This window comes from Engraulis encrasicolus, chromosome 16, assembly GCF_034702125.1.
Source record: "Engraulis encrasicolus isolate BLACKSEA-1 chromosome 16, IST_EnEncr_1.0, whole genome shotgun sequence".
NCBI lineage: Eukaryota > Metazoa > Chordata > Actinopteri > Clupeiformes > Engraulidae > Engraulis > Engraulis encrasicolus.
Genome location: NC_085872.1, coordinates 53964043 through 53984623, shown reverse-complemented (window position 1 = coordinate 53984623; position 20581 = coordinate 53964043). Strand labels below are relative to the sequence as shown.

Here is a 20581-nt window from a genome sequence, read left to right as displayed (position 1 = left end):
AAATAATCACAGTAATTGTTACATTTTATTTTTCCTGCGTTCCATATCCACATATCATGTTAGCTCATTTCCTGTTGGTGNGTGAACTCTGTGTGTGTGTGTGTGTGTGTGTGTGTGTGTGTGTGTGTGTGTGTGTGTGTGTGTGTGTGTGTATGTGTGTGTGTGTGTGTGTGTGTGTGTGTGTGTGTGTGTGTGTGTGTGTGTGCGTGCGTGTGTAATGCCGTAAATTATTAATACAGTGCTGTACTTGTGTTTGTGTGTAAAGGAAAATGGATCTACTGGACAAGACAACAATCAGGAGAGGGTAATTATGATTTAATGTGTTTTGTACTTTGTGGAAAGTAGTAGAGCTCTGGAGAGGTAGCTCGGCTATTGTGACTACCAAACTGTGACAATGATTGTATTTTATCTGCCTACGCAATTCAATCCTCTTTTCTGATTGGCTGATGGGGTTGCAGCTAATTCCCTATAACCTGTCAGGCGTCAAACGTGCGACTTATTTAGGCGAACTGTCATTACTAGGCCTAATTCTAAACTGCAGGTTGCTATGGCCAAAATCCAGTCGTTAGTTCTATCGCATTTGTTTATCAAGTCAAGAGTCAGTCGTTAATTCTATCGCAGTTGGTTGTCAAGTCAGTCGCCCTACAACGTGCATCCGTCCACGGAGACGGATTCCTCATGGCTTTTGCCAGACTGATTGACGGAGTCAACAGTCGGCTATTCGCCCAGGCTAAATTCCCGCTGCCTTCCCTTTGTTATTGATCCGAAAACGTCCCTTTTTAATTAGGCTACTCTCCTCTTGTGGGGAAGGAACGTGTGAAAGGGGAAAGGGGAGAGACATTAAAAATGTCCCTATCGTGGGGAATCTTCCCTCGCTCTCTCTTTCGCTCTCTCTCTGTCTTTTACACACAAAGTTGACAGGTAGCCTGTGATGATCTAGCTGCGCCCTCCTAGTGACGCAACACCTTCAGCGGCGTTGCTTCTATCGAATCTCGATTGCAAGTCTATGATTCTCAGGCAAGTGATGATCAGCAGGGGGACATAGACGTGTGATGCGACATTCCATCCCGCCGTGGAAAAGGGCCAAAGGAAAATTAAATAATCACAGCGTCGGCACTCGGCAGGCTACCAAACGAAGATTCTAGGCGCGTCAAGTTGGACGCCCGCACAGCAACATTCTATCTTGATAGAACATGGTTCCTACAAATTTACAGACAATAATGGATTAAAAAAGTACCCTACCATAACGGCAGATAAGCGGGATAACGGCCTTCGAGGTCGACCGGTTATAGAAATTAATGGCTTGGCGGAGGCAACTTTGTCTCCGCGCTGCGCGCGTCGCCAAAGTTTGAAGCCGCCGCCTCACCATTAATTCCGTATAACAGGTCACCTCGTCGGCCGTTATCCCTTACATATTAGGAAGCTGGTCTTGAGGTCAGAGATTTGGGCGTTGGGGGCCCTAGGTAAAGAGGGATATGTGGCCCTCTACTGTACTATTGGGGAGCGGGCGCCGCTTGAGAGATATTTTAATAGCAGTATCATTATTCTAGTCAGTCAGTGAATTTATGGAGATGTTATAGTGTAATCACCTGGATTTACAGTTAAGCAGCATTAACAGTGTCGTCACACAGACATGCATGTGGCATAAACATTATGTCAATTGCACAATCATGTTATGACTATGTCATTAAGTGACATTTGCTTATGGTAAAAAAAACAGCCTTAACAGGAGGTGCTCACAGTTTTTGGGGTGCTCACAAAATGATTTTTTGTAAAGTGTTTTTGAGAAGAGTGCTCACACAGTTTAGAAGTAAGCAACTGGACTTACTTTAGGGGAAGCCTTTTTTTTTTTTTTTTTTTTTTCCGTAAATATGATTTTGGGAAGATTCTTTTTGGTTTTGATGGGTTTATTTTTGTTCATTGTTTATTTTTTTACAACTGCTATGATCAGGTCATTTCTACAAAGGACCAAGAAGGTAAGCTAACTTCTGACCCTGAATGAAGGAAACCAAACAACACAGCTATGCAGTCACCTCTGACTGGCACTTATATCCCTGAAACCGGTGGTCCTACAATGAGTTGCGCCCCGGGCCACGCCCCCTAGTCACCCGACCCTTTCACTATCGCCCCACCCCCCAAAAAAGTAACTGATAATTGATAAGTTTATAGCGATTTTATTTTGGGGTTTTGGCTTCAAAAGGGGGGCAGTTTCATGGTGGTGTAGCCCCCTCTCGGGTGCCGCCCCTGCCGGGCCCCCTAGGACCACCCCAGCCTGAACCAGCCCGAACCTTTGCACACAACGCTAATAATTGCACACAGATTCCCCCACGGCAACTCACTGATCAGCCTACCAAGGTCACAATGGGGCCCCACCATCAATAGAGGAGAGCCCTGGGCCCAGGGGCAAATGCCCTGCTTACCCGCCCAATAGCTCCGCCCCTGGCTAAAATTGTCATCTAGATGTGAGGCATTCAAAATGTAATCGGTTCATGTGCGTGTAAGCAAAATCCAGTCACCCGTTCAAAAATTCACAAACAGAATTTGATCAGCTCCTCTACCTATTATGGAGTGTTGTCACACAGGACTTCAAATCTCCCATTCAAAAGTTATATGCCAAAAAAAGGTCACACAGTATCAGTATCCGTGGCGAATCTGGGTAGAACAAGGCGATAATATCCCAGACGCACCATTTTTCGGGGATATAAATAATTGCAATATGCAACCATTCATATTGCAATAAATATAGGAAATATATTCCAATATATGGGAAACTAACTCATATATCTCAATAGGCCTATATATAGCGATGGGTATATTCGCTATAGCAATAGAGAAGTCATGGCCTAATTGATAAGGGACTTTGAATTTTGGTTCCTAAAACTGTCTTTTCACCTCCCACCCTCTCCTTCCCTACACCTCAATGTTTCATATTGCCAGGCATACACTGCACGATTTTATACCTCAGTTTTGCCGCGATATGGCGTAAGACTTTTTGGGAATCAGGACAATTTGTTGCTCAATCAAGAGTCTCACATAGTAGGCTAGCCTACATGGGGTAATGACAAACAATTTCAGCTCATGACCAGCTTGTGATCGCTAGAAAATCAAAACTGTTTTAAATCCTGGTCACGTCTCATGTGTAAATCACACATTTGAAGCAGTGCTGCAATCCGATTTGACCCTGTCCATGCACAAAAAGGCAAACGATTTTAGGGTAGGGCACGATTCCAATTCGCTCTTGAGTGCATTCTCGCCTCAATCTCAGTTGCGTGTTTCCCCTCTGTGTTTTTGTTTTCCGTAGTTCTGGAAACCAAGCCTGTTGTGTCGTATAGTATGAGCTTTCTGCTCACAGCTGACCATCAGCTCGTATAGTGTGATGACGTAAACCGTGAGATGTGAACTTTTAAATACAGTGTGAGCAGGAGCTGAATATTCGCAATTGAAAATATCGCACAGTGTATGCCCGCCTTAACTAAACCCTGTGGAGTCTAAGTGCCCACTGGCAGACAATATAGATCTTCTCCAAAAACACATCTGTTACTCTGTGAGTTTTTGTCATTCAACCATACAAGTGACACCTTTAAAAACCTTGAAACGTCTAGTTTCCAAATGACAATTATCCATACCTGTCAACCATCCCTAATATCCCGGGAAACTCCCTAATTTGACATTTTTCCCGGAAATATCCCGATTTTTCACATTATCAAAAGACACCGTCAGACGGTCCAGTAATTATCCCCACGGCCCTGTCAGTAAGCCAGCGCGGCCACACCCCCTCCTGAAGAGAGACAGAGAGGGTCTTGCTTATCACGGCAAGCTGGTAGATTTTATGCCACCAAGTTCCTTGAAAATGCGAGCTGTCACCCTCGAGCTCCGTAGGCGTGTGCGAGGCGCGCCAACTCGCCTCGGAAAGCGTCAGTTCATACAACGCGGTAAACAGCCTCGGAACAGTGAATCATGCGATTAACCTAATCACAGCCTGCACCAGCGCAAAGTTTTTGCACAAGACCCAAAACAACTGTAGCGACACAATAACATGAAAAAACTGATAATTCATTGTTTTCATGCTTTATGCTCATTTAAAATGTGCGCTGAAAAGCAGAGTAGAATGCACCGTTTGATCCGTCTCTGTTGACTATCAGGACTTGGCCTATAGAAAATTTCCAGAATTTTGGCTTAAAATATGGGAATTTTCCCGAACTCAAAGTTGACAGGTATGCAATTATCACATGGAAAGAGCTGGGGGCAATCAGAGGTGTTACATGCCCATCTAATAAGTATTCAAATAACAGATAGCCTACACTGGCTTGACTTACAATTACTTATTCACACTTTGTATGGAAACAACAATGTCATGTTAATATGATATGATGATGTTTTAACTATTTGGTTTCCACAGCAACCAGTGAGGGAGGAGACAGTGGACAATCATTATGATGAACCCAACGTTTTGAAGGTTTAGTATTTTTTTAAATCATCTGTTAGATTTGTGTGTGTGTGTATGTGTGTGTGTGTGTGTGTGTGTGTGTGTGTGTGTGTGTGTGTGTGTGTGTGAGTGTGTGAGTGTGTGAGTGTGTGAGTGTGTTTATGTTTATGTGTGTGTGTGTGCATGTTTGTGTGGTGGAGGTGTTTTATTGCTTATTTTTTTATGTGTGATTTTTGTGTATTTTGTGTGTGTGTGTGTGTGTGTGTGTGTGTGTGTGTGAGAGAGCGTGAGTGTGTGTGTGTGTGTGTTGACAAGACCTTATTTCTCTTTGTGTTTGTGTCCTCTCTCACAGAGCACCCCAGCCCCTACACTAGCCCCGCCCACAACTCTGTACGACACTGTCCAATTGAATCGCATCAGCCCGCACCCCACACCTCCTGAAGAGTCTCCTCTGGAATCCCCAAGCGGACTGCAACCGTCTACGGAGCGCACGACTCCTGAAACCCTGTACGCTGAAGTCAACAAGAAGAAAACTGTTGTTACTACCTAGCTCGGTTGCATTGCAAAGTCTTCACGAAAAAAATAGAGTCATTTTTGTGGTGCATTCACGTTATTGCCCGCCTTTCGTAAAGTCTTCACGAAAATAATAGATTCATTTTCACGCTGCCTATTCACTTGAATTGCCCGACTGTTGCCTAGCGACCCACTAGTTTGAAGCCTACCGTCACATGGTAATCAAACATTTCAAACAAGCAATTTAGGGTTAGGTTTAGGGTCAAGGTTAGGGTTAAGGTTAGGGTTAAGGTTAGGGTTAGGGTTAGGTTTAGGGTTAAGTAGGGTTAAGGTTAGGGTTAGGTTTAGGTTTAGGTTTCGAGAAATGCACTCCAGGAGAGTGTGCTTGTCCTTTAATTCCGAATAAAACTTAATTCCACTTTAAAGGCATCATGCAGACACTTCCCAATTCAGAATTAAGTTCATTCAGAATTAAACTTTATTCTGAGTAAAGATGGTGGTAAATTCCTCTTTTAACAATTCTAGTTGTTCCGGCCATGCTTATTTTACACAGTAACGCAGGAGCCAACGGAACAAACCCAGCTTGGATGTAATATCATCATGTAAACATAGTCATGGATGAAATAACAAGTGAAAGAGCCTTGTTTCCAATAGAATTGATACAATATTGAAGATAATCATCTTGAATTACCTCACATTGGAAGAAATATTTGGGTACATTTACCGTAGATCTTCTTTGCAGAAGATGAGACAAATATTGTAATATTGTGTTTATGGTAACATGACTAAAATCAAGATGCTCATCCTACACAGCCCAACTGGGTGGGTCCAATCTGGCAACACTGCTTAGACCAGGGGTGGGCAATTATTTTGACCAAAGTGCCACATTGTGCTCAGAATATTGAGGGAAGTGCCAGATAATAAGAAATAGTGTAAGTGTAAGCTATGCCATTTCTCCACATTGTAATGAAATGTATTTAGATGTAGCCTATTGGTTAATCTTATGTTCACAAGACACCTTTTTAGGTAGCCATTTAAAGAATGCAGAGGAAGTATATGTACAGTATTTGGACTTTTTGGATTTTTTATTTAAAATGTGTCTTTTTTATGAAATGGCTCAGCGTGCGGGCCACAGGTGGCCCCCGGGCCAGAGATTACTAGAGATGTACAGGATCCAAGATCCGGTTCCGGACCCGGTTGGATAATACTGGATTTTTCACAGAATCCGGGTCCGGCAGAATCTTGAGCAGTGGATCTGGTATCTGGCAGTTACCTAAAAATCAGGATCTGGTGCATCTCTAGTTTTTACGTAGCCTAGGCTTTTCAGTCAGTCTTTCACAACCCCAATCGTTGCATGGAGTGAAAGCCCTTTGGAAGCGGCAGTTGCAGGCAGTGTGGCAGTAAGCCAATGAGTCTAAAAAATAGTTTGAGCCAACGTAATAAAAAGGGCCCACGTGTGCGAGTAGGCTATGTGTTTCAACTCTTTCGTAGGATCTGGTATCCGGTTCCAGATCCGGCAGGATCTTAAGCAATGGATTTGGTATCCGGCAGGATCCTAAAAATCAGGATCCGGTGCATCTCTAGAGATTACCCACCTCTGACTTAGACGAAGCAGCAAAATATCAAAGAAAACAAGAATTATCGCACACTAGTGGACTTTTCACCGTTCACCGCGTTTCGCTTGCGCTTTGCCAGGTTCACTTTGACATTTGCATACCTACCACAGATGAAATAGGTGACAAATGTCTCCCAATAACAAGAGGTTTATCAAATGTAAATGTGTATTTGAAATTGTATCTGTCTCTGTATCTTGTGACCCAGTAATCACCTATTTCACCTGTGGGAGGTATGTGAATGTCAAAGTGAACATGACGAAGCCCAAGCAAAATGTGTTGTTCACTGAAATGTGTTGTTCACCTGGAAACTGGCTGTGCACAGGACCTTCTCAGTTCTTCTTGTTGTATCCACATAAGACCGATATTATACACATCAAGATGGACTAGGACAATTACCAAAAGTGTCCAAATAATATAAAAAATGATAAAAATAGTAATAAAAAAATAATAATGAAGAATTAATATATAGAGTTAATATATAGGCTATATGTTTACAGACATTGTATCCACTGCTCTGTCCTAGATGTTTACCTTGTGCTTCGCACTGCCTCCTCTGGGAACCTTAGGTAAGATTCTTAAAGCGACATTGTATGCTACTTGTAATTTTTGCTTGCTGGACTTTTGTTAGAGGGAATGAAGGAAGCGAAGGACAGCACTCATCAGATTTCTTCTTTGTTTATTTGCCCACAAACGTTTTGGGCAGAGTGTAAATGCCATTACACGCTGAAGAAGGGCTCTGCCCGAAACTAATGGGAGAATAAACAAAGAAGAAATCTGAAGAGTGCTCTCCTTCGCGTCATTCCTTCATTCATTAATTTATGTGTTATTTGTGGGATTCAGCAGCCAGTTAAGAACTGTTAAAATAGCCTATTAAGGTGATAGTGTGAGCGTGTCTTCTCCACTTTTGTAAGAAGACCAGAGGTGTGAACTAGCGATATAAATTGTGTGACTGTTTTCTAAATGTAGAACTGTACAATTTCGCACTTAAGTTGCTAACCAGTGAACAACGACACTGTCAAGAAACGGGGTCCACTTGGACTATGTTTACCACCCACTTAAACAGTATTTTTTTAAACCACATTCTTTCCCTTAATCAGGTTATGAAATAATAAATCACAATTGGGTTTATAGTGTTGAAATCACATCAGTGTGGTTTGAATCAACCCCAGGTGTGAATGTGTAATGGAGGCCACGTAGCACAGTGTGGCAGGGAACGTTAGCAAACCTCCCTCCCGAAGCCTCATACAGTGTGGTAGTGTTGAGCTTTCGGACTGGTCCTTTAGCTCAGCGTGCTCGTACTGTGCCTCCCATTGCCGAACCGATGTAGTTTGGTGACAGGTTTCTCATCTCGAGGGGGGCGAACCATGTGGGAAACACCTCCGTCACACATGCTTGTGTGTCACACCGTTATTGACTAATTTTGACTTAAGTGTATGCATGTTTGTGCGCACTTTTGCACCTTTACGTTTGTGTTTACTTCAAATTTCAAATTTCTTTATTAGAGGATAGCCTCTTGAGATACAAATCTCGTTTTCGAGAGGGTCCTATTTATTTACTTATTTGGTGTTTACCTATTAACTGAGGTGGTCATGTGCTTACATCATTGTTTTTGAGTTATTTTTACTCATTAGCTGCAATCTGCAATAACTTTAAGCCATAGTTCAATTAAATGTAACATGATGTAGCAAAGAGAACTGTGAATGCACTGCTATCTTATGGATTCTTAGGGAGTTTTAAGGTGTCTTTACATTAGTTGATTTGTGTTATACGCACACCGTGTCGTCAATTATCCCTTACATATATAATGTTTTGTTTTGAAAATGTGTTTATTTCTCATTGTTACTTTTTAAAAATCTTTTTTTTTCATCTAGCAACAACAAAATAACAAGCATAAAGCTCAAGTTCGTCTGAATCATTGGTGATGAAACCCCTATAGTTGGTCTGTTTATTTAACTACAGTACCTTGTTATCAATTTTGTGCTCTCATAGAAATTATTGCTGTCCTCATATTTGTGTTCTTTGTGTTTTTTTCTGTGTTTGTGTTGGGGGAGTTCTATTGTATGTTATAATTTAGTTTTATGAACTTTTCATGTTACTTTTATATTGGTAATATAATAAAAAAAAAATATCGATCGTTTTGATGCTTAGTGATTGTTCGTTATTTTATTTTCTGTGAAATTGCACACAAACACAGTTAGTTCAGAATCTGACAGGTAGGCTTATTGACATAATGATACAGAATGGGTCACAACTTTTGAAGTAAACTACGTACAGAGAGAAATGAACAGATGTAGGCTACCCATTTAATATCTTAATTGAATGAAATTAAGTTGTTGTTGTATCACATTTGACAGCATTGTTACTGCATATTTGGTCATAAACAGTAATAAAATGGTCAACAATGAGTATGAATTCAACCATTATTTCATTCTTTCAAGTCAGGAGAGTGTTTATCATGAGAGTGTTATCAATTAATTATTTATTCATTTCAGCTCTATGTGCTACTTTCAGGCCTAGAGTATGTTGTCCATTGAGCTAGAGTGAAAATGACTGGTCTTCAAACTAAAATACATTCTTCATTTCTCCACAAGGTAGCGTAACTGTTACATGGACAGACTCGTTACCAGATAGATAGATCAATCTACAGTGAGGAGAATAAGTATTTGATCACTTGCTGATTTTGTTGGTTTGTCCACTAATAAAGACATGAGCAGTCTTTAATGTTAATGATAAAATCTATTCTAATATTGCTGCTACCTTGTCGTGGTGGGGTGGCTTGCGTACCTCAAAGATCCTGTGAGCTATATCGGCCGGGGCCTAAGCCCCTGGCAGGTTCAACCAAGCCGGGCAGGTCGCGGGGGAGGGGTCAGACAAACAGCGGCGCACTGGTCCTCCAGGTTTGGGGTTGGGCGAAGGGCTAACAACCCCACCCCGGAAAACAAAACCTGTTACAGAAACTGCAACACACAAACCACAAAACCTTGGGTCTAAAAGAAGCTCTGGCCTAAACACAGGCAAAATGACGGCAGCAGATGAAAGCCCAGCTGGGGAAGTCAGTTGCTCGAAGAGGAGTTTCCTTGGACCCCAAACTACGATCCGTCTTGGAGCATGGAATGTTCGTACCATGTATGAAACATCAAAGACAGCACAAGTCATCCGAGAGATGCAGAAATATAAGTTGGACGTCCTTGGTGTGAGTGAGTGCAGATGGACTGGGTCAGGACGCAAGGTGACAAAAGATGGCTCAACAATCCTTTTCTCGGGAAGAGAAGATGCACACTCCAGCGGTGTAGCCCTTATTATAAGCAAGAAGACAACCAAATCTCTTATTGAGTGGGAACCCATCAGCGATAGGCTGCTCAGAGTAAGATTTGACTCCAGATACTGCAAAATGACCATTTTGCAATGCTACGCCCCTACAAATGAGGCAGAAGAGGAGTCCAAGGACGACTGGTATGAGCAACTGCAGAGTGCCGTATCAAACGTCCCACAGCATGACCTGTTGCTGATTATGGGAGATTTGAATGCCAAAGTTGGGAGGGATAACACTGGGAGGGAAGATGTAATGGGACGGCATGGCTGTGGAACCATCAATGACAATGGAGAGAGGCTGGTTGACTTCTGTACCAACAACAGATGCAAAATAGGTGGAACCATCTTCCCTCACAAAGACATCCATAAACTAAGCTGGAGATCGCCAGACGGACATACTACCAACCAAATTGATCACATCATCATCAATAAGAAATGGCAGCGATCTCTTTTGGATGTCAAAGTCCACAGAGGAGCCGATGTTGGCAGTGACCACCACCTGGTGATAGCCAAGATCAGGCTGAAACTTAGAGCAGTTCCGACCACCAAACATCAGCGTAAAGTGTTTGACATCAACAAGCTTCTTGACCCAAAAATACAGAAAGAATTCACAATTGAGCTCAGAAACCGATTCAGCGCACTGCAGAATGAAAATGAGGGTACAGACCAGGGAAATGTTGAGGAAACATGGGGGAACATCACAAAGCTGTACAAAGAAACAGCAGAGAAAGTCCTAGGCTTCAGGAAGAAAGGAAATAACGAATGGATAACATCACAGACATGGACAAAGATTGATGAGAGAAGGAAAGCCAAAGATAAACTGATGAGTGCAAAGTCACCCAGGTTAACTGAACAAGCGAAGAGAGAGTACAGGACTAAAGATTTAGAAGTTAAAAGGAGTGCCCGAAGGGATAAGAGAGCCTTCGTGGAAAACCTGGCAAGCATAGCAGAGGCGGCTGCAGCAAAAGGAAAACTCAGTACAGTGTATAGAATCACCAAACAGCTAAGTGGCCATAAGAGCATAAACACAAAACTGGTGAAGGATAAACAAGGAAATCTGATTACAACTGAAAAGGAACAAGCAGAAAGATGGGTTCAACACTTTGAAGAAGTGCTCAATGGACCAGAACCAGAAGAGCCTGCAGATCCAATACCCATAGATGATTTGGGAATAAACACTGATCCTCCTTCACAAGCTGAAGTGGAAGAGGCAATCAGGGTTACAAAGAAGGGGAAAGCTCCAGGAATCGACATGCTGCATGCAGAAATGATGACAGCAGATACCATCACAGCTTCCAGGGTGCTTACCGACCTCTTCAGCAAGATTTGGGAGCAAAATGCGAGCCCAAAGGATTGGAGCAAAGGACTCATATGTAGGCTCCCTAAGAAAGGAGACAGAAAGAATTGCGACAACTGGAGAGGTATAACCCTTTTGTCCATCCCTAGCAAGATCTTCTGCAGAATACTTGTGGAGAGACTTGATAGTGTCATAGATGGCAAACTAAGAGAAGAACAAGGAGGATTTCGTAAAGGTCGAGGATGTATCGATCAGATCTTCACTTTGCGCAACATCATCGAGCAGTGCATTGAGTGGAACACACCATTGTACATTAACTTCATTGACTTCAAAAAGGCGTTTGACAGTGTCCATCGAGAGAGCCTATGGAAAATCCTAAGAGCATATGGAATACCTGCCAAAATAGTCAACATCATCAAAATGTTCTATGAACACTTTGAATGCAGTGTCATCTTGGACAACACCCTGACTGAGCCATTTCCTGTCAAATCTGGAGTCACACAGGGCTGCGTCCTCTCTCCCATCCTGTTCCTCATCACCATCGACTGGGTAATGCGACAAACAACAGCTGGCAGACCCCGTGGAATCCAATGGACACCGTTCTCCTTTTTGGAAGACCTTGCAATTATGTCACCCACACATAGCCACCTCCAAGAAAAGACCAACCTGCTTAACAACCATGCAAAGCAAACTGGTCTGTACATCAACCAAATGAAGACCCAGGTGATGTGCATCAACACGGCAGCAACACGACCAATCACCATCGATGGAGAGGCACTAAAATGCGTGGAGGAATTTCCATACCTTGGAAGCATCATTAGCAGTGAAAGCGGGACACAAAAGGACATCAAGACGCGCCTGACCAAAGCAAGAGGGGCCTTCAGCCAACTCCACAACATCTGGAGGTCCAAGCAGTACAGCCTCAGAACAAAAGTCAGACTCTACAACAGCAATGTCAAGGCTGTCCTGCTGTATGGCTCTGAGTGCTGGAGAGCAACAAAGCAAGACATGCAAAAGATTGATGTCTTCCATAACAACTGCCTCCGTAAAATCTGTAACATCTTTTGGCCAAATAAGATCTCAAATGAAGAACTTTACAAGAGGACAGGCAGCTCACATATGTCTCTTGAAATTCAGAAACGTAGACTAGGCTCGGCCATGTATTCAGAATGCCCAATGAAAGAACACCAAAAGTCGCCCTGAGATGGACCCCGGTCGGGAAAAGAAAGAGGGGAAGGCCAAAGAACACCTGGCGAAGGACCGTGATGACAGAGCTAAAGGGGATGGGGCTGTCCTGGGATGGAGCACAGGCCAAAGCACGAGACAGGGTTCAGTGGCAGTGTATGATTGCGGCCTTATGTCCCAGCCGGGACGAAGAGGATAAGTAAGTAAAGTAAGTAATATGGAGAGACAGAATATCAAAAAGAAAATCCAGAAATTAACTCTAAAGAATATATATTAATTGATTTATATTTAATTGAGGGAAATAAGTATTTGATCCCCTGCCAACCATTAAGAGTTCTGATCCCGCAGATCAAATGGCACTTCCAATCAACTTGTTATCTGAATTGAACACAACTGTTAATAGTAACCTGCACAAAAGACACATTGAATCTGCAGAATCAGTCCATAGTATCAGTCAATCAATCAAATTAAACTCGCCAACATGGGACAGACCAAAAAGCTGTCAAAGGATGTCAGGGACAAGATTTTAGAACTCAAGAAGGCTGAAATGGGCTCCTGGATATTAAGGAGCAAACTGTTGGTGCATTTCTTCCATCATCATCAATCTGAGGCCTGTCTGTGGTTCCATACAAGATTTGACCTTGTGGGCATTCAATAACCAGAAAAACAGAGATAAAGCACCCTAAAACTGTATGGAAAGAGCTAGGAAATTATCTCAAGGCAGCTGGGACCTCAATCCCTAAGAAAACTATTGGAAACACTGGTACCAATGCTTCAGAAGGAACCTGTTCAGGCTCACCTGAGGTTTGCCAATGAACATCAAACTGGATTAGGATATGATTGTGAGGTGCTGGAATCAGATGACACCAAAATCAAACTGTTTGGCATTAACACAACTTGAGGTTTCTTGAGGAAGAGAAATGCTGCCTATGATCTCAAAAACAACACCTTCTCCAACATCTTACATGAAAGTGGTAACATTATGTTTTGCGGTTGTTTGTCTGGCCAAGACACAGGACAACTTCACATCGTCAAGAAATGGATGGAGGGAGACATGTAAACGTACAATGCTGCATGCCAACCTCTTTCCCATCACCACTAGACTGAAGGTGGGTCATGGATTGGCCTCCCAATATGATAATAATCCATAACATACAGCCCAAGCAACGAAGGAGTAGCTCAAGCAGAAGCACATTAAGGTCATGAAGTGGCCTAGACACTTTCCAAACATTAACCCTATAATAATCCTGTGGAGGGAACAGAAGCTCCCATTTGCCAAGCTAGAGTCATACAATTTAAATGATTTAGATATGATCTGCAAAGAAAAGTGGACAAAAATCCTTTCTAATATATCCACAAACATTGTCATTAACTGAAAGAAACATCTGAACTCTGTACAAGAAAACAAGGGCTTTGCCACCAAGTATTTTGTCTTCTTTGACTAGAGGGGTCAAATACTTATTTTCCTCAATGGAATACAAATCAATTAAATATATTCTTGAAAGTTATTTTCTGGATTTTCTTTTTGATATTCTGTCTCTCCATATTAGAATACAGTTTATCATTAATATTACAGAGTGCTCATGTCTTTATTAGTGGGCAAACCAACAAAATCAGCAAGGGATCAAATACTTATTCTCCTCACTTTATCTATCTCTCAGCCGCCTCCGATACCCCCACCCAACACACACATTTACAAACACACAGACGTGGAGGAAAGGGGGGAGACAAACTGAGAAAGCAAAATGGCTTCCTCTTTCAACCACACACACACACACAAGAGAAGTGAGCAACTTTCCTCTAATCCTCCTGTTGCTAGGCAACCAGTCAAGTGACTTCCTTGATGCCCTGCCGCCTTTCCAGTGACTTTGCTTTGGGCTACCGTACTTGTCGTTGTAGAAATCTATATGTGTGTTTGAGTAAAATAGCAGTAGTAGTAGTAGTAGGGAAGTTGCTGTCATGCACACGTGACGTGACACACACACACACACACACACACACACACACACACACACACACACACACACACACACACACACACACACACACACACACACACACACACACACACACACACACACACACACACACACACACACACACACACACATAATGTTGCATATGTGGTGGGGTGGGGTGTGTGCGTGTGTGTGTGTGTGTGTGTGTGTGTGGGGGGGGGGGGGGGGGGGTAAAGTAAAAGTAAAAAAAGTTTTTTAAAAAAGTGAAAAAAAGAAACAGTTTCCTTCCAACACAAGTAACTTATCTGAGCAAACCAGTAGACCTGTGTGGGCTGTCTTACGATCAGCTAACTCTGTACTGGTTGGATCAAGTTTGTGGAGGGTCCTTGTTAGGTTTTTAGTGTTTTTCAGTAATAATAAAGTCTATCTCTCTCATTAGGTACAATGGCGTAAATTAGGTCATAGCATAATGTCATCTGCCAGTGTTGTAATTACACGACAAAAGGTGTAAAAGGGGAAAAAGGTGTTATACCGTGGGATGTATTGTGTGTGTGTGTGTGTGTGTGTGTGTGTGTGTGTGTGTGTGTGTGTGTGTGTGTGTGTGTGTGTGTGTGTGTGTGTGTGTGTGTGTGTGTGTGTGTGTGTGTGTGCGTACCACACGCAGACAGACAGAGAAACACATCGCTCACTAAGGCGGCTTTTCGCTCGCTTCTCTCTACTCAGAATGCCAACTGACCAGCTTAAATAGGGCACCGGCTGGACCTGCGCATTGGTTACCAATTGCCAGTCGTCAGCATCCCAGCAATCAATGCACCTGCAAATGATGATCACAAACAGTCGCACGACAGTGAGATAGCCACGCAACTTGGGGCGTGACTCACACACACATACACACACAAACACACACACACACACACACACACACACACACACACACACACACACACACACACACTAACACACTCAAGTTGCCTTATTGCGTATTAGTAATATCTGCCATGGTTAGGGCAAATATCTACACTTTGCTTTGGGTATGAAAGTGAAGGAAACTGTTTGATAGAACTTGTTTGAGTCATCCTGCTGGCAAACAACCAGACAGGCAGACAAACAAACGTGACTGAAAACATTACCTCCTTGGCGGTGAGGTCACACACACACACACGCACACGCACGCACACACACACACACACACACACACACACACACACACACACACACACACACACACACAGGGGCGCCGCCAGAAATTTTGGGCCCCATGAAAGATTCACATTTTGGGGCCCCTTAACACTAGAACTACCAGGATTTTTCTGCCTACCTAGAAGTACCAGAGAGGGGTCATTTGACCCGGTGGCTTTTACCTAATACACTAAACACTCATTTTGTTATGGTAATGAGGCTGTTAGGGGCTGTGTGTGGGGTGAGGGGTGAGGGGGTCACACCTTACAGTGCTAACAGCCAAGATAAACAGGGACAGACAGCTTCTTCCCAAGGGCTGTCAGCCTCCAAAATCACCACAGGTAAATAGCAACTTGCATGAAGATATCAGCAGCAAAGACAGATAGCACAGTTTGGCGGACAGTGTGTTACAGTTTTTCTCCATTGGTTTGGCTCATTTCTTGAAACTGAGATGTCATTCTCAAAACATGGACAAATCCCAAAATGTGCAGTTCCTCACAACATAATGGCATTTATCATTGCTTTCATCAAATTTCAAATGCTTTTGTACATGTCTCAATCATTTAGTACATCCTTGCAAATAGCTATGTACAAGCATCCTACAGTTAACACAATCAGCTTACATTTAGTAGAATTTTCAAATGAATGTACCTTGCTGATATATCCCAATTGGTTGATTCTCAGTGTAATGGTTGTCCTGAAAACATGTCAGCACATTTTCTTCATATAAGTCATCAATGAACGTGTCAATGTCCCATGTGATCATGACGAATCATATGACTGCAACCAGATAATGGTTGAATTACAGTTTTTCTCGATTGGTTTGGCTCATTTTCTTGAAACTGAGATGACATTCCTATAACCATTGGGTCATTTGGCCAAACATTCTTACATTTCTGCACAACAGTTCAGATAACTAGCAAAATGTCATATACCTCCCAAAACACCTAATTCTTGCATCAGCACTAAACCGTCTCACATATAAATAGTCAGTACCATCAAAATGGCATGAATCCTTCTCAATTGCTTTGGCTCATTTGCGTTCATTTAGTCCTTCTGTCAAAATAAACTGGATGGTTCAGCATAACTACATGGATCCTCATCACTCGCTCATATCACCCCAAAAACAGTTTACCCATGTGTCAAAACTAAATTTCTTTCCCATCTATATCATCAGTACCCCCAAAATACATTGTCCCTTTGCCATTGTGTAAGCACTGCCAGTCAAAATGGTTAGGTGTTTTATCTACGTTCAGCTAACAGATGTCGACTATGTATAAAAATGAAAAAGTGAGTGAAACCATTGAAGTTTGACAACACAGATAATTTACCAAGGACATTTATCAGTAACTTTCTTTACTGTAAATTCATATACAGAAAGTAATGCCCATATATCACAGGTTTCTCATGGGTTTGGCTCATTTCTAAAAACAGAGATAAAATTCTCAAAATAACATGGACAAATGCCAAAGCAACTAGCAATTGTTCAAAACAGAATGTTGTTTGAAAAAATGTCATGAAATTAGCCAAATAACAGAGGAAACTGTAGTATACACGGTCGTAAAATTATTTTCTACTAACTAGTAAAGTTACAATACCATCTGACCTGTTGAACACTGTCATGGATTTACTATGTAATGAAATTCTTAAAATATGATGTCCTTGACTGTTTTGGGAATTGCGTAGACCACTTTGCATATGATGACTTACACAATGAAATAATGCTGACGTGTTTTGGAGAGGGCAACCATTAGACTGAGAATTGTCTAATTCTTTTAGATAAGCAAGGCCAATTTATTTGGAAAATGTGCTGAATGTATGCTGAATGTGTCAACTAAAGGGTATTTGTACATATCCATCTGCAGAGATGTACTTAACATTTGAGACATGTACAAAGCATTTGATATCTGATGAAAGCAATGAAAAATGCCATTCTGTTTTGGGAAATTGCAAGTTGGTTTGGGGATTTGTCCGTGTTGTTTTGAGAATGTCATCTCAGTTTCGAGAAATTAGCCAAACCAATCGAGAAAAACTGTAACGTGTGAATCTCCCATGCCATGTGACCATAACGACTCATGTGAATGCAACCTGGCAATTGTTAGATGGATAAATACCAGTGCATGTGGACTACTGCTTCATTTCCCTCAAGAGTTTTGTGGTGAAAGAAGCTCCTCTCCAAGGAACGAAGATGCAGAGATACAGCACTCAACAGGCATTGGAAATGATCCACACACGCACACACACACACACACACACACACTCTCTGTGTCTCAAGTGACAGCTGTGAGCTGCTAACAGCCACATTTCCACAACAAAAGGAGTGTCCGCAGGGGGTCCAAAGGGTCAAATGACCCTCTTGTGGGGCTTTTAGGTAAAAAGGTCAATTGACCCCTCCGTGGTAGTTCTAGTGTTAAGGGCCCCTCTCAGTGCTTATCCCCCCCCCCCCCCCCCACACACACACACACACAAACCTTTTTATTAGTAGTAGTTTAGATTTACTTTATTGAAGAGGAAATTATAGGCCTACATCTATCTTTACTCTATTATCAATACTTGATTTCATATCAAAACAAAATGACCCCATCATATACAGTGCAAAAATCTTCAGCGGTACGCCCTCTCAAGTGTCAAGTTTCAAGTTGTACGTCATGATGAAGCGAAAAACGGCTGAGCAAGAACCCCAGAGCAAAACACACATGAGGAAGTTGACGTCACTTCAACATGCAGCCGAACGTATCTGGACTGATCGTGCTGTTGGTTATTTTCCACCAAACAGGTAGGAATTAATTACTGATTATGACATGGGATTGAATCATGTTATATTATACAAAGTCAGTTAAATATAGTGATGTAGTGTTCAGTATCTAGTTGAGTAGTGTTCAGTATCTAGTAGTGAAGTAGTGTTCAAGTACGCTGTTTGGTGATGGCGACGGTGATCTCTGCTCTCTGTGACTCACACTTGTAAAACAACACACTCGAGACCTTCTTGGTTAGGATCTTTGTCATCATGAAATATTTACCCACGCTGCCAATCTGATTTTCAAAAAAATGTCCATTTCTCAATAAATCAAACCAGACTTCTATTTGAAAATATTTAATAAACAAAATCCAAAAGTCAAAGTGTACTTCATTTTCAATTTGAAACAAAGTAAAACAAAGTAAAATCTCAAAAGTCAGCGGTTTGCTCTGTGGTCAATTTGGTAACAATAGCCTACACCAGGGATCGTTCAGCCGGTATGAAAGCAGACAAACAGTAACAGGAAGTGGGGTGCATTCTGGTTGCTGACAGTCTGAGACTCAGGGATTAAAAATAACGTTGTCCCGTCGTCCCGGGGCCGTAGGATATTAAATCGTCATCGGGACGATCAGAGATTTAGCCTATTTTGGGACGATTTCCGTGGCTTAGACCTACTGTATAGCCTAGCTGGTGGTCGCAAAAGTTTAATAATTTATGTAGACTGTTTCAGCAGCTCGTGTCGCAAATCCTCCTCATTGCATGTTGACGACGTGGAAATGTCCATGATCAAGTCTACTCGAATCAATGAAATGCGCAACGAAATAGTGCACTTCACATCAACTGCCAGCCATGTGGTAGCTTTTGGGGTACGCACAGGAATTCTCATGCGCCCTGTATCTGCTTGTAGGGTAGACCGAGTAAAGTTGAGTACAGGGTACCGTTATGAAATATATCTGTGTAACAACAAGACTCTGATCTAATTCCAAAGTGTAGGCATAACATAAATGACAGCCCCAAAACATTTGGTGACCATATCGAAGATTGTGTAATCTCTGTTCATGTTGAGATTCGGTTCCTGCCATACCTTTGTCCCACATCGCTTTCTGTAGCCTCATAAAAGCAGATACAAGGCGCATGAGAATTCCTGTGCGTATCACAAAAGCTACCACACTGGCCTGTGTGATGGCAGTGGGAGGGAGAGGGAGAGGGAGAAGTCGGATCATCAAATAGCCTAACTTTTAAACAACGCTATGCAACCTAGAAATGCTAAATCCATATTGGCATTTTGCCTATGTTAACAAACGATCAACTGCTATCTTTGTGAGGAGAAATGGATTCGTTGGGTGTAGGCTACAAATTTGTGTAGCCTGACTTGCACTGTTCATTCCCTTGGTCATGGTGATGGGAGGACACTGGCGATAGTGCGCACTCTGTGCTCATCTACTGTCACAACATCAGGTAGCTTGAAGCCAGATGTTTTTTTGTTGGATGTTGCAAACTGAGCAGCACTATATTGTCAAAGTAGCTCTTAAACACTTGTTATTAAGCATAGCCTATAGGAAATGTGTTTTGTTGACTTCCAAACTATTTTTTTTTTTAATTCTAAATAAATGTAGCCTAGGCCTAGACTTGCATGATGGATAGAACAATGTTATGTAGCCTAGGCCTATTAAAGGGTAAAATTCTTTACATTATGGAGTTTTAAGCCTCATTGTGAAGCTATGGTAAGTCGAATGCAATTTTTTTCTCTCTTGAAAAAATGTGCCCCCCTGACCCAGGCATCACTGCTAGGTGTTTTGGTTTTCACATTTTCTTGGGGAAAACTCCCAAACCCCCCGTCCAAAAATAAGTCAGTCGCAGAATGGTCACCCTAAAAAAAATATTAACATTTTCGGGACGCTTCGGGACGGTTCACAATGATTTTCGGGACGGTTGTGAAAAAAGTTAATTTTAATCCCTGAAAGACTGTACATGGACTCAACACGATGTTATGAGGAGGGGCAATACACTGGCAGCCAACACGTGAGCTAATTTTTTGACCGACAGCGGTTTGCAACAATCAGAGGTTGAGTTGTGCGCAGATAGTTTCGCGCAGTCAGGTTATAAGCAGAAAATGTAGAACCCTTGTGTTTTATCGTGAACACTGAACTGAACGCAACACATTTTTAAATAAAGAACTTGAACGTGAATAAGTTCACATTATGTGTCATGAAAGGCAGACATCACTAGTGTAAATGAACGTTGGAATTGGTTGTAATTTGTAACAAGTTCTTTTACAAGCCTAAAATGTAATAGCACTTCATTATCAACTCAGTTGACAACTGCAAACGTTGTGCTTTTTTATATTTTGTTTCAAAT

At 42.1% G+C, this 20581-nt stretch overlaps 1 long non-coding RNA gene across 1 annotated transcript; it reads left to right on the top strand.

The window, feature by feature from the left end:
* The first annotated feature begins 264 nt into the window (after positions 1-264).
* LOC134466662 (uncharacterized) lies at positions 265-4862 on the top strand. The gene is made up of 3 exons (XR_010038369.1): positions 265-304; positions 4400-4456; positions 4779-4862. It is a non-coding gene; the product is annotated as an uncharacterized LOC134466662 (long non-coding RNA).
* The last annotated feature ends 15719 nt before the right edge of the window (positions 4863-20581 follow it).